This window comes from Chiloscyllium plagiosum, unplaced genomic scaffold (genome assembly GCF_037043375.1).
Source record: "Chiloscyllium plagiosum isolate Xiang-an unplaced genomic scaffold, Cpla_swu_hap1 HiC_scaffold_42, whole genome shotgun sequence".
In the NCBI taxonomy this organism is placed as follows: domain Eukaryota; kingdom Metazoa; phylum Chordata; class Chondrichthyes; order Orectolobiformes; family Hemiscylliidae; genus Chiloscyllium; species Chiloscyllium plagiosum.
In genome coordinates this window covers 93,239,150-93,253,063 of record NW_028270180.1, presented here as the reverse complement: position 1 = coordinate 93,253,063, position 13,914 = coordinate 93,239,150, and positions in this window count along the sequence as shown.

Below are 13,914 nucleotides of genomic sequence, written 5' to 3'. Positions count from 1 at the left end.
GTGTTTAAGGGACTTAAATATTCAGTACTCCTTACGCTACCCAGCGATGTTACGCTTTAACCATGAAGGATCCGTATATAACTTTGGATCACCAGAAAAGGCTAAGGAATTCTTGGACTCTCTTAGATAAACTGTAAGACATAATGGATGTTGGTTTGCCTTTCCCCCCGCTTTGGTTTATATCCCCCCTTTTTTTTCTCTTACCTTACTGTTTAATATTATCATGGGAGGTGGGGAGAGGGATTTGATTTTCCCCCCCCTGGGGTTGTTTTCTGTTATTATTTTATGTATATATGAGGGATGTATGTATATGTGTATGTATGTATGTATATATATATATATATATATATATATAAGCTGGGGGGTTTGGTTAATGTTGGTGGGGGGAGGTGGTTACCTTATTCAATTTTACTTCTGTCTCTGGGAGCGGGGTTGTTTTCCCTTGTTATTTTGTATTATTATATTTAATTATTATTTGTTGAGGTGGTAATTGTATAGTTATATGTTTATATATGGTGTTAACATTACCAAACATATCCAGGTGTTGGTATGGGTGAGGGTAGGGTGCTCATTGTTAACTCTAGCTTTGTATTATATTTGAATTCTCCTCATTTTATTGAGGAGTGCCTGGGTCAAGGGTGGGGCATTGGTTGGGAGAGAATATGATGGACTTTTGGAGAGGATGTGACACCCCCGGGAACAAGGGGGAAAATCTCTACTTAGATACGTTTTATATTTTTTTATTTAGAAATAGTTTTTTATTGTATTGTTGTGGGTGTATTAAAGAGGTTTTATTGTTGTAAATTTTATATGTTCTACGCTCGGGATGTTCTGGATAGGGTTCCCCTCCCGATGGGTCTCGGATTGGCCCAGAGGATTATGGTTGATCAGTTGGTTAAGTGGTGCACCTGGAATGTCAAGGGGAGTAATTCGCCAGTCAAAAGGAAGAAAATATTATCAAATCTTAAGAAGGAAAGAGTTGATATAGCTCTCCTACAGAAGACACACCTGTCAGATAAAGAACACTTGAAATTACGACAGGGCGGATTTGATCAGGCCTTTTTTTCTTCTTTTAGCTCAAAAAGCAGGGGAGTTGTTATTCTTGTTCGGAAGAATTTCCCTTTCAAAATCCTAAAGCAGATAAAAGACGAATCTGGACGATATATCTTGCTTAAAGCCCTCATAAATGGAGAGGAATATGGAATTTTAAATTTGTACTGCCCCCCGGCACACGCCTTTAAATTTATAACGGAAGCCTTTTCAAAATTGATGGCATTTGATGCCCGTCATATAATTATAGGGGGGGACTTTAATTGTATTATGGATCCGGAAATAGATGGATTCCCAAGAGTACTGCAGGAGTATCTCCCAGATCTAGACAATTGATGGATCTGAACAAAGAATTAGGATTAGTAGATGTATGGAGATGTCTTCATCCACAGGGCAGAGATTTTTCATTCTACTCCAATCCACATAAATGTCATACCAGAATTGATATGTTTTTTGCCCCCTCGACGTTTTTAAATTCCATAGCATCCTGTAAAATAGGTAGCATAGCAATTTCCGATCACGTTGTTGTATATATGGAAACTAAGGCGAGGAACAATGGGACATCCCCTCGGCATTGGCGTCTGGACCCCTTCCTAATGAAAGATAGTAAATTTGTAAAGTACTTCTCTCAAGAATTTTAAACTTTTTTAGAAATTAATTCAGGTACAGCTAGCAACCCGTCAATGATGTGGGAGGCCATCAAAGCTTACACGCGAGGTTTGATCATCTCCTACTCAGCGACCCAGAAGAAATGGAAAGGAGAACAACAGCGTCTGCTTGAAGCCCGCTTAAAAGCGGCTGAAACAGCATACACTGATAGACCGTCTATTATTAAATTGCAAAGGATTACAGCTCTTAGGACAGCTATAAACACTAGGCTTACTCAAACGGCTAAGAGGGAAATATTATTTGCAAAACAAAGGTAATATGAATATGGCGACAAACCGGGTAGATACTTAGCATTTCGTGCAAAGAAAAAAAAGCCCCTCAGACTATTACATCTATCAAGGAATGTACGGGTATTTTGACTCATGATCATAAAAAGATAAATGCGATCTTTAGAGAATTTTATTCTGAGTTATATAAATCGCAGGATTATGAAGATAGGACGAGGAAGATGCAGTCATTTTTTTAAACATTTGACTTTTCCAGGCCTAACTCCGGAACAAGTATCGGTCCTAAATGACCCTCTTACACTCCAAGAAATACTTGATGCAATTAGGCAACTTCGGAATGGTAAGGCACCGGACCCAGATGGTTTTCAAGCTGAATTCTATAAAGAATTTACAGAAATATTGGCTGGTCCACTTATGGACATGTATAACTATGCATATAGTCAGGGCTGTGTCCCGCCTTCGCTGAAAGAGGCAAATATCTCTCTTATCCTTAAAAAAGGAAAGGACCCAGAAGATTGTACATCATACAGACCAATATCCTTGCTAAATGTAGATTTTAAAATCCTTTCTAAAACGTTAGCACTGAGACTAGAAAGGATACTGCCACATATTATAAAGGAGGATCAGACGGGGTTTATTAAGGGCCGTAGATCATCCAATAATATTGGAAGGGCTCTGAATATGATTCAAGCCTGTCATCAGGGAAAGATACCAGGAGTAGTGGTTTCATTAGACGCGGAAAAGGCATTTGATAGGGTCGAATGGTCCAAAATTTGTTTTACACATTGGAAAGGTTTGGCGTTGGACAGGTGTTTACCAAATGGGTCTCAACATTGTATAGTGATCCCAAAGCAGTTGTGGTTACCAATGGATTAGGTTCGGATAGCTTCAGTGTAGGTAGGGGCTGCCGTCAGGGATGTCCCATCTCGCCATTGTTATTTACGCTAATAATTGAACCACTAGCAGAAGCTATACGAGCTGATCCAAAAAAGTGGCCCCAAGAATTGGTACAGGTAAACATAAAATTACCCTTTATGCAGATGATGTTCTTCTATTCCTCAGTAACCCTCTGATGTCCATAGCTCGCCTAATCCAAGTTATCAATACATTTAGTGAAATTCTCAGGCTATAAAATTAATTTATCAAAATCGGAGGCTCTGCCAATGGGTGGCCTTGCGATGATACCCTGCTTAGCGGACGGATCCCTTTTTCCCTTTCATTGGTCCCTGGAGGGCTTCTTATATCTAGGCATTTTTATTACTCCAGTATTTGGTCAGTTGTATAAGGCTAATTTTGTGTATTTACTGGAAAGGATAAGGCAGGACCTCCAGCGATGGGGAGACCTACCAATTTCCTGGTTGGGTAGAATAGCACTAATCAAAATGAATGTCCTGCCCCGTCGCCTATATCCTATGAGAATGCTTCCGGTGATGCTGCAGAGGTCGGCTTTATGTAAATTATATGGCTGGCTGAGTTCCTTTATCTGGAATCATAGGCGGCCCCTCATTAAGCTGAAGACGCTACAGCTTCCACAGGCAAGGGGTGGATTGGACTTCCCAGACTTTAGGAAATATCAGTTAAGTTCCCTATTAAGTTACATAGCTGATTGGGTCTTGTCTGATCCACAACCAATCTGGTTGGACATCGAGGCCTCTCAAGTAAAATACCCACTTATTAACATTTTATTCTCAGACAAGAGGAAAATCATTACAGGTCACTGTAAAAACCCTATAATACTAAATGCAATCAAGGCTTGGAATATATTGCGGCAAAATGAGGGCAATTCACATAAAACATCCCCCTATGCACCGATAGTGGGAGCATGGGGATTCCAACCGGGGTTAATAGATGCCACTTTCAAACCCTGGAGATCCAGGGGTATCTCATGTTTAGGGAATCTATTTAACGATGGGGTCCTGATGTCTTTTGAACAGCTGCGTCAGAAATTCGGATTACCTAATGGAGACCTCTTTCGACACTTCCAAATTCGAGATTATGTACAGAAGAAGACTACGTTATTAGATAGTCTTTATAAATCAGATAGAGAATGTAGTGTCCTACGACCAGTGGGGTTATCTTCCGTCAGTACTATTTATCATTTACTACATGATGAAGTATCGGGAGATATGGATAGTCTGCTTAAAACATGGGATCAGGATTTGGGACTAGAAATCTCGAGAGAAACGTGGAATGATATTTGGGAAAATGCTAGAAGAATTACTATCTGTAACAGAACCCAGGCTATCCAGCTGAGGATACTTAATAAGGCCCATATAGCACCGGTTCGATTGGCAAAATTTAAGGCAGGAGCATCTCCAATGTGTCCTAAATGCAAAATAGAGGTGGGCACTCTTGTACATTGCCTATGAACCTGTCATAAGATCCGGAGATATAGGACTAAAGTAGCAAGTATCCTGACAGAAATTTTAGGAACGTAAATTAAAGTGGACCCTGTATCTCTCCTCTTGGGCTTTTCGAACTTTCCCTCCCTGGACACGTACGGGAAGAGACTATTTTCTATTCTTTCTTTCTGTGCAAGGAAAAATATTTTGGTGAACTGGGTGGCTGAGGGCCCCTTTGGACTTTCAAATTGGCACAGATTAATTATGGAATGTATTCCTTACAAATATGGTGCACCGAAAGACCGAATTATTTTATAAAATATGGCAGCCCTTCTTGAATTACATAAATACAGATATTTCGGCTATCCTAACAAGGGCTTTTATTTAATTGAGATGACAAACCTGGCTGGTCCGGGGCCCCTCGGGGGAGGAATCCCGCACGAATACCGGTTTTATTACATCTGATGTTAACACATTCCGGGCATGTAAGAGACTTAAATATACACCCTGGTTAGTTGTAAGTTAGATTAATAGATAGTTGAGTTTTGTTTGTTTTTTTTCTTCTTTTTCGGGTTTTTTTTGTTAAATTGTGGCTATTGTATATTTGAGCTAATTGTATATCAATGTTTATATCTGAGAGTTTTGTTTATTTTTGTAAACTTGTAAAAATGTTAAATTTCTAATAAAAATATCTATAAAAAAAAGAAAAAGACTGAGATAGGGTCTTGATTGTCAAGGGGATCAAGGGTTCTGGGGAGAAAGCGGGAGAGTGATGTTGAGAAGCTTAACAGCTATGATCAAATAACGGAGCAGACTCAATGGGCTGAAAGGCCAAATGTTTGCTCCTATGTCTTCTGGTCTTATGGTTAACTTTGGCTGTCCTCATCCCTCACTAGAGATGCGTCCTGAATCTGACCTTATGTTTTATAGAGTGACACGTTCTAATACTGATGACTGGCAATATCATTATCTCTCCCTCAGTCGCAGCAGCCATTTCCTCCAATTCTCTCTGAATTCTGTCTCCACCCCAATGTCATAATCACACAGTAATTGAAGTCCAATAAATGATACTTCATCATAGTTCATTGACATCAATAACATCAACAGCATGACCCTCACGTGCCCCTTCTGATCCTCGAATAACAATCTGAATTGTATTTGTCACAATCTGAATTTTCTGTTAACATATCCATGCACTCTGCCTGTTATAATCCATGTTTTCTTAAGCACATTTTTCCATCAGATTATGGACTATAAAAGTTTACTCAGCAATATAATCACTGATCAATAATTTCAGGCTATAAGTTTCCATTTATAAATGGAGATTCTGGTTTATGTTCCAACAATTCTCTGTCATTACTCTCATATCCAAGGCAGATTGAATGATTACAATCTGCCATCTCCAACATTCCTTCCCTCAGTCACTCCCACATATCCCATGCTGAATGTGTAAATTTTAAACGTTATTTTGAATTTTAATAAAATTAATATTGAATTGAAAGGGGTTAACTGGAGCTATTTGTTCACCGACTGTGATTATTGTCAATCTTTGTGCATTCTAATTATCCCAGTGGAGAGTTTCCATCTTTAAACGATAAATGGGTTCTGTCAATGCATTATCCCATAGTGTGAGAGGGAGCATCTCTGATAGCACTAACAGGGATCAGCAGCTCCAAAGGGAAGGGAGGAGAGATCAGAATCTGAGAACATTACACTCGAATGTTCCAACAATGGATCCGAATCTGAGAACATTAGACTTGAATGTTCCAATAATGGACAGGAGATTATCCTTGGATGTTTACTTTATTTCTCAGCCTTGGATATCATTAGCATGGCGGATCCAGGAAATCCTTTGGATTATTCAAGGTGGTTACTATCCCATCTTAGCAAGTCATTCTCTTTGACTGTTAAACTGGGTTGAACTGAATTTCTGCTCATGATATGTAAATTTTAGAAAATGGAAATCAATGTCTTCGGTTCCAATCAAAAAGTCCTTTCCTTATAAAATATATAAAACACATTACTATTTATAAATTACTCACTGATATGCGAGAAGGATCCAGACTGTTCTCAAACTCCATAATACTATCTGTCCTGCACAAATTTGCATTTCCAAATCCTTCCCACCCACCAATCCTGTCTAATATCACCATTATGATATCCCAGTCACCTCCTTAGCCTCAGTGCATTCCTGAATGAACCACCGTTTGTGCTCTTGTTAAATCCCATACAGCTGTTTATTCAAGTCTCTTCAAGCCACGTGTCCATTACAAAATAATTGCACTTGAGATGTTTAACTTGTTCTCTGCACAGACTCTGTCAGATGTAAGACAGTGTATTGTCCTCAAGTCATTGACTCTTAACCTACTGCCATCAAATAATAATCCATTGATATTTCATGAAGGAAGTTGATATAATTAAAATGAAACCATTATCATTTGTGGGAAAAAACCCATCTGCTTGCCTCATGTCCTTTTTAGAAGGCACTGAGTCATCCATGCCTGGTCAGGTCTCCGTGTGACTGCAATCCCACAGCAATGCAGTTTATTCTTTACTGTCCTGTGGAACAGCTGAATCAGCCACCCAGTTTTAGATCAGTATAACATGCCGGCTTGCCCAGGGCTGCACACATCCCGTGAGGGAAGAACAAAGGAAAGATAGCTCCTTCCTCTGCCTGTTTACCATATTCCGACAGCTCATTTCAATTCAGGTAGGTGACCATTCCTTGTTTTAGGTGTATTCTATATCCTTGAAGTTCTTCACAAGAGTGATGTTCATCTCCATGTTTGGTGTTGATGTTAATGTAGAGACGTAAGGAACTTGTAAATTTCACGTCGGTCTCAGGGCATAGACAAGCAATGGCTTTTTCACACCACAGGAAAGAAACAGAGACGGCAAACTGAGGGAATCGAATTACTGTGATCATCTCTGAGAGTGTAGTTGAGGCAGTCTTTAGGGTATTGTGGGCAGATTTTCTCTCCTTTATCAGGAATGATCTCCTCGTCACAGAGAGTGTGAAAGATGTCAACAGACCAATCACTAGGATCATGGTACCATAAGGAGTGAGTGAAGATTAATCTGTAGCGCTGTGAGAGAATAAGAGGTGATTTGATTGAAACTTGAGGGAAATGGACGATCACTCATTATGTTCAAAATTGACACTAAGAAAGTGATAAATTCCATTGTTTGGTTTTTGACTCGGATTATAATTCTCGATAGTTTAAGTGCCTCTGAGAACGTTTCCCCTACTTCAGCCCCACTCTCCATATCGATTGACAAAGACTGGTTCAGGCTTTGCATACATTCTCCCCATATTAATACAGTGCATTCGATGTGTGATTCTGCACTGAAAGGCATGCTATCCACAATCCCGACAGCAGCCACAATACCTTCTCTCTAGAACAGTTAACTATTCCCAACAGCTTCAGTCCTCGATGGAGAACACGGGTCTGTCTTCTTGGAGGTGGAAGGTACCCCCTTGAGACTTTGCACAAAATATTTGGCTTCTCCTCTCACTACAAGGACCCCATGTTAAAATAGCACACGTTCCACATGCAGTAGGGACACGAGGAACATCATGGAGCCGTCTCTAAGTGCAGTCTCTGCTTCATTGGTTTGTCACCTTGGAACATCAATTACATCCTCCTATTCCTGCATAAGCCATTGAGGTGGAAAGGTTTATGTAGGGAAGGTAAGGCTAACACGGGGGCATGAATAAAATCTCTTTTGAGTTTCTCGACTAGTTCTTTTTCCTCATCATTCCAATTTAGATGTTCTGGCTCCCCCTCTAATAGTTTGAGATATAATTTCCTAGTCTTCTGAGCATAGGAATCTATCCACAATCTGCAATATCCCGTTAGACCCAAAAGTTTGCGTAACACCCGTTTAGTGCTGGGCAGTGGCATCGCCACTATTCCCTCTATCCTTTCCGGGCTTATCTTTCGCTTACCCTCACTCACTAAATGTCCCAAGTATTTTACTTCTTGCTCCACATATTGTAATTTGTTTTTAGATACTCGCAGTCCTTGCTGGCTCAGAAAATTCAATAATTTGTTGGTGGATTCTACTACTCTTTCTCTTCTTATTCCTGATACCAAGAGGTCGTCTACATACTGCAACAGGGTCGTCCCCTTGGGGCTGCTAAATTTCTCCAATATTTGTTCAAACATCTGTCCAAATAAATTCGGGGATTCCGTAAACCCCTGGGGGAGCACAGTCCACCAGTATTGCTGTTTCTGTCCTGTCTTGGGATCTTCCCATTCAAAGGCGAACAAATTCCTACTTTCCTCCGCCAAGGGACAAGCCCAAAAGGCATCCTTTAAATCTATCACACTAAACCATTTGTGGTCATGAGGGATCTTACTTAATAACGTGTAGGGGTTTTGCACCACTGGGTGCCTGACCTGTACTATTCGATTTAATGTTCTCAAATCCTGCACCAATCGATAAGTTCCATCAGATTTCCGTACTGGTAGAATTGGGGTATTATAAGTCCATCTCTAATCAGTCCCTTAATTACTGGCTGCCTTCTATGGAAATAGGATATTGTCGTTCACAGATAACGTCTCCTTTTCGTTTTAAATTTATTGTAAGGGGAAGGATCTATAGTTTTCCACGATGCCCTTCTCTAGTCCATACAATAGGGTCTATCTCTCTAGCTCTCTGCATCCTCTGTCAACATTGCCAGTTGTACAACTAATTTTTTTTCCAATCTCCAGTCCTAAAAGGATAATTAGGTCTCTCCCCAGTAAGTACTTCCTATATCAGGGATATACAGCAGTTCCCCTGTAACCCTATCCTTAGGATCTTCTATCATCATAGGTTCAAATAGTGGAACAGTAAATCCTTCCCCTTTTACACCCGAAACAGTAATTGATCGTGTTAACATTTCTACTTCCTTTGGTTTAAAATTCAGCGATGATGGTGCTGCCCCCCGTATCTACTAGGAAGACTACCTCTTCCCTACAGGGTCCCACCTTCAAGTTTATCAAGGGTTCCTGGTGGGCCCCTGAGGGCAGGAACCCCTGACACCCCTATTCTTCATCAAAATTCATAAGCGGAATTGCCCTTTCTTCCCTGTGTAGATCAGGACACTCCCGCTTAAAATGCCCTATCTTTTCGCAATAATCGCATACAGTTCCCAATTTTAAAATTCACTGTAATTACCCAGTTTTAGTCCTTTAATTTAAATCCAAAATTAGTTTTCTTAAATAGTCCTGACCAATCATTGCTCAATTACAATACTATAAGTCGTAAAATAATCAGAGCTGCCTTACAAGAATTTGTCTATACAAGTTTAAAAAAAACTTCTAATGCATGAACAATGGCTGAATCCAAGGTCACAGATATTAACCATAGAATTTTGTTATTACTACAATCTAATGTTGAACTTAAACTTCAACTGTCCTTCATAAATCGCTTTTATGTAAAGATAAAAGAGATTAGTTAGAAACTGATAGTAAGGCAGTCATGATCTGTAAAAAGAATAGGAGTTATCATTCTTTTTTTCTTCATAATCTCGATAGAATCCTTAACCTTAAAAGAAATCATGTTAAGTTTCCATAATAAAAATCAGATCCAAAACAGTCCTGGAACTCAAGCTCCAGGGAATAAAACACAAACATTCATCATCAACAAACAAATGTTCACTCAAACCAAATCACAAAAGGTTAAACTTCCTACCAGCTATACAGCTCTTTTCATTCTCTCTCTCACATTGACATATAAATTCAGATATGTACAAACCCAGTCTTCGTCCGATCTGTACTTTGGCCAGAAGACAGCGGGACGAAGAATGGATTCCTTAGTCCATACAAAGCAACAATATTTAATCATCTTTCTCCCTTGCACAAATGTTATTTTGCCAATTCCACAACATCCTGCCCAAAGGACTTTCCGGAGGAATGTTGTAAGGCACCCCGCCTCCATTTCCATTGCCTTTTTCTTACTTTGTTGTCCCGGAGGCTTTTTCCTCACCCACAGCACAATCCATATTGAGTTCCTTCGTTAGTCCCTTATTAACTACTAAAACTCAATCCCGGCCACCAAGGCAATACTTAAAAGTCAATTTTCTAATCTTGGTCTGTGCACAGAGTTGCCTGTCCCTTTTTGCCGTATTGTCTATCAACCTCCTCTCACTGTCTGATTCAGATGTATCTCTTGTACGATTCACACCAGTCACCCAAGGGAGCAGACCAAACCGGGACATGAGACCGCTCCTCAATGGGGAACGGGACGCGTTTTCCAGTGTCCAAGGCCAGCCACTCCCCCTGGCGATGGAAGAAAATCCCGGACAGCCCCCAATTGTGAGAAACAAAGCTCGCTCACTTCAATAATTTCAGTCCGAGACAAAAATCTGAAACAGTAGTGTCGTTTATTTGTACACTTGCAAGTGGGTGCAATGTCTAATGCCAGGTAAGGCAATGACAAATACACACCAAATCCAACAAACTCTCGAAATTTATACAATTTGAATCCCCATATTTTTTTCTTATTTCATTGTTTACCCCCTCCTCTGCTTCCGTCACTCATTTCCTTAAGACTGATCCCACAACTTCTGTTTATCCGGCCTTGTCCGTGACAAATGCCTATCTCTGGCCCCCATAAGGTTGTTTGACGTCATCCTATTGCAGGTATATCCTTTCTTTATCAGCATTTATTCCTCTCCGGAGGCCACTCTGACCTTTATGACCTCTTTAATTAGGGTTTGTTCCTGTGTCCCCATACAAGTGGGAAAACAGATATTTATACAGGCCTCTCTTCACAGCATTTTATCTAGTGCCTGTATTTCTACAATTGTTTTGTAATCACATCTCACATGCTAACATACCTTTTTTTGAACGGATTATATACTTCCTCATTCTTGCTAATTCAGCTCTCGGCCGAAACAATCCCAAAATAATGTGAATTCATTTACTCTGTATCAGAACTTATAAATGCAGAAATAACATTAATTCACCTATATCCCACAGAGGGAAGCACGGGGAGCTTCCCCTCCGTGAGGGATGTCAGCAAGACTCACATCCATGTCTTCTGTCAGGGGTACATATGGGTGTTGATGAAAAGGTGGAAATTCAGGATCATGGAGTTGGAGAAGGAGGTGCTTGATCCAGAGTTATGTTGCGGTTAGCCTGACGTGGACCTGGCTTTATGGGACAGTGCATGAAGAGCAGAAGGCTGCGTCCTAGGGTCTGGATCCCTTTGCGTCCTGGACTGTGTACATGTGATCGTGAGTCCAGTTCCATTGCGATCTTGACCGCGGCTCCCATTTCTTCTACTCGCTGGAAAAATTGCACGGGCTCCACCAGCAGCTCCTTGTGCTGCTAACTGACGACGATCCCTTGTCTCAGATTGAGGTGGCATCAGGGCCCAAGTCAGATTCTATTCCTGCTCTGTTCTCTCCGGATCTTTCCAGCGAGGAGGCTGACAAGGTTCTGTGGGACGACCTGCTGCAGGTCAGCTGGAACGGTGCTGAGAAGCTCGATGCCCCTCAGAGCTTGGAGGAACTAACTGGTGCCCTCCACCATTTTTCCAGCAGCAGGACCCAGGGGCTGCCCGTGAAGTTCCTCAGGGCATTCTGGGATGTCTGGGGGGTGGGGTGGAGGTGACTATATGTGAGTGCTGGAGGTATAGTCCTTTCTTGGGGCAGGGTCATCACCAGTCTGTTATCTAAGAAGGGGATCTCTGTTTGTTAAAGATCTGGATCATCCACAACAACATCCACTTGGGACGGAATATGATCGATTTTTTCGAAAGGATTGGCCAGTTATCTGCCTTTCTCTCCTTTGATCAGGGAACGATGCTCAACAGAGTGGATCGAGAGTATCTGCTCAGGACACCATGAGCTTTTGTGTTTGGAATGTGCAGGTCACTCAGACCTGACTCTGTACACTGCCGCAGAGTGTCCAGTAAAGGTTTACAGGTCCCCGAAGGCCGCCTTGTGCTTTGGGAGAGCAGGGGGTCAGGCCTGTCCCCTGTATGGGCCGGTTTTTCTCTCTCTGCATGGTCCCACTCCTGTATATTCTGCATTAAGCTGCTTTCAGGTATAGCTCTGTACAGGCTGAGGCTCGAGCTGGGTTTTCGCGGTGTACACCGATGACTCACTCGTCATGTTCACAGAGCTGCGGAGGATGGGAAAGTGCAAGGAGGTCCACTCAGCAATGTCCTCTACAAGGACCACCTCGAGCAAGGTGTTTGGACCATTTGGTCGGACCGTGACAGATGGACGCCCTGCCAGATGAGCTCCGGTGTTTCACGGGGCATACCACTCACCTCCTCGACCTGGGAGTCTATCTTTGGCCAGCTGAGGAAACCTGGCTGGCAAATTGACCCATGTTGGAGACCCAAGTAACCACTCTCCCAGCACAGAAGACAGCACTGCTCTGAATATTGCCCTACAGGGCATGAGTGATGGCCAGAAACCAGCTGGTGGCTGCCATGATGGGTACCAGCTGGTCACATTGGCCCCTCCCCATAGCTTTGTCACCCCCATCCAGATAAAAGTCATTGGGGTTTTTCTGGGCCTAGTGGGTAACACCGGGTCACTGCTGCAGTTCTGATATCTCCTGCTTGAGGAGGGTAGTCAAGCGCTGGTGTGACTTTGTACCCATAACTTTCCACCTTCAGACCCTGCAGCGATAGCTTCACGTTGAGCCTCCTCCAAGGTGGTGGGCCCTGATCATGTATTTCTTCTGTCAGGTGTGCGGCCTCTGTTAGGACAAGTAGTTCCTTTCCGATCTACATGTGGTCCCAGACTCGGGTCTTGTTCCAGGAATTGACTGTCTTCTACCTGGACCTGATCACAGTCTGGGACACAGTCGGCTCACACTGGAGCTCTTCCTCTATGGATTGTGCTGGCTGAAGGAGGAAAGAACTTGGGATGCAGGGTTGGATGGCAGAGGAGCAGGCCTGTTAACGCTGGCACAATTGACTGCAAAGGCATCAGTCTATCTCCAGTTCACGATCGGAGCTATCCATAACCTCCAGACAAGGCACTCGGCTGTGACACCTCATACACACTCGAGGTGACTCAGGCATGTGGTGGGCTTCCCGAAGAACTTCTAACTTCCTGTCCATCCAGAATTCAAGATTGGGCCCTTCCACGGACCTTGTACCGAGGTGCCCCACTATCTGAGCAGTCTCAGGGTTATCCTCCTTTAACTGGTTTGTTAACCATCGTGAGTCATCTTTTCCTTTTGTTGTTTGCACCTTGGAGGGATATGTGTATATTGTATACCTTTCCGCATTTCTAGAAATAATGTACATTGCCTGACTTCCATTAAATTTTGCGGAGCATAAGTGAGGACTGCAGATGGTGGAGATCAGAGTCTAGATTAGAGTGGTGCTGGAAAAGCACAGCAGGTCAGGCAGCATCCGAGGAGCAGGACAATCGACGTTTCGGTCAAAAGTCCTTCATCAGTAATGAGGCAGGGAGCCTCCAGGGTGGAGAGATAAATAGAAGGGGGTGGGGCTGGGGAGAAGAGTGCAATAAGTGGATGGAGGTGGGGGTAAAGGTGATAGGTCAGAGAGGAGGGTGGAGCAGATAGGTCGGAAGGAAGATTGGCAGATCATGAGGATGGTGCTGAGCTGGCAGGTTGGAACTGGGGTAAGGTGGGGAGGAAATGAGG